This window comes from Etheostoma cragini, chromosome 22 (genome assembly GCF_013103735.1).
Source record: "Etheostoma cragini isolate CJK2018 chromosome 22, CSU_Ecrag_1.0, whole genome shotgun sequence".
NCBI lineage: Eukaryota > Metazoa > Chordata > Actinopteri > Perciformes > Percidae > Etheostoma > Etheostoma cragini.
In genome coordinates this window covers 4626645-4628577 of record NC_048428.1, presented here as the reverse complement: position 1 = coordinate 4628577, position 1933 = coordinate 4626645, and positions in this window count along the sequence as shown.

Genomic DNA, 1933 nt, shown 5'->3' with positions numbered 1-1933 from the left:
TCACAAAACATTAAATACTTCAATAATGCATTAAATGATAAAAAAGTAGAATATTTGAATGTGTATTTATCATAATCATGTGCAACCTGATACTTTCTTAATGTTATCAAAATCAAACAATCATGAGACTATAATATATCATATATATTATATAATGTATATAATATGTGTATATTTATATATATATACTATAAATATATATATATAATAACACCAATAATTATGAAAATAAGTTTAATAACATATATACAACCATAATAACAACAACAATAATTAGATTAGATACTTTATTCATCCCACAGCGGGGAAATTTCCTCGTTACTGCAGCAAAAAAGCAAAACTAACTAAAATAAGTAAACAAGTAAACACACAAGAAAAACAGGCAAACAACAGAAAGTAAAGTGGCATCAAATGAAGGTATTGTAAAGTGCGGTTGCCATTGTACAAGAATCAATATTGCATTAAACTGAATATGTACTTGAATTATTAAAGCAAAAGTAGGTAGACATAATATAAATTATATTTACCTGTGACCTTAAATAATATTGAAAAAGTGAGTACTTGTAATGGAAGATTTAAATACAGATAATAAAGATATACAGAGAGTGTGTGGATTAAATTAAAAAAACAGGAACAGAAACTACAACACTATCAGGTAGTGCAGGTGTTGTAGAGTCTGACAGCGGCCGGGATGAAGGACCTGCGGTACCTCTCCTTATTACACGGGGGGTCTGCTGCTGAAGGAGCTGCTTAGGGACCCCACAGTGTCATGTAGGGGGTGAGAGGTGTTCTCCATGATGGCTGTCACCTTAGCTAAACCTTCTCTCCCCCACTTCCTCTATGGGGTCCAGAGGACAGTCCAGGACAGGACTCACTCTCTTGATCAGTCTATTGAGTCTGCTCCTGTTGGTATTGAAAGGTAATTATAAAGTCATCCTTTCCTTTTCCATCATACTGTTTTTTTTTTTTAATTTAACAAAACATATTGAACATAAACTAGCAGGCAAACAGTAAAAATGTAAACGAAATATTGATGTTCACATCATCTTTTCCTGTTTTTGGCTATCTCCTCTTTAGAGCCATGTGAGTCAATGACATCCATGCATTATAACACGTGTAATATAATTATCATTGAGACAGTTGATTATAAAATTATCAAGGCTTCACATTATATTTTAACGAAACTTACATCATAGGAAAGTTTTCCAGGAGAACTTTGCACCACCATCTCCGTATTTGTTCCCCAAAACATGGTTTAGTTCTGCTCATAAGATGAGGCAGAATGTTTCACAATTCTGTTTAATTGTTTAAAGTCTTCAACCACACTGCCAACAGTTTGAGTCAACACATAATGTCTGCCATGTACAAGACTGAAGTTATTTCCTACCGAGACAAGCTGTTACTTTAGTGTAATAATGCATGTTATAAACATGTTCAAAAAAAAGAAATTAATCACATTAACAAGCCCTTGGCCATAACAGGAGAAAACCACGAGGAAAAAAAATTGTCAACAGTAACAGCTGATATAGAAACGCGCCTGCAGCTCTGTAGCGTTATGAATCGACTATTTTAATCCATATATCTTATATAACGACATAATAAAACACAGACAGATTGCCTTCACACACCTTACTGTTCCTCTGGCGGTCCTACGCAATGAAACTCGCTAAAACAGAAGACCACTGGTTGAGTTGCGACAATGATGTGCTAGGTGTTGTGGATCTGAGCTCTCTTTCATCTCCCGGTTGCAGATGATTCAGAGACCGTCCATGCACACAACGACTGTAACATTGTCCTTCAATGGACATAATTTCCACACTTTCAGATTACTTAGAGCTAGCATAGACAGTTAAAGAAGGGAGCTAGTCATCCAATCCGAACCTCAGCCTGCTCAACTTGTGCAGAAACATTCAAATAGACATAACCAGCTTTT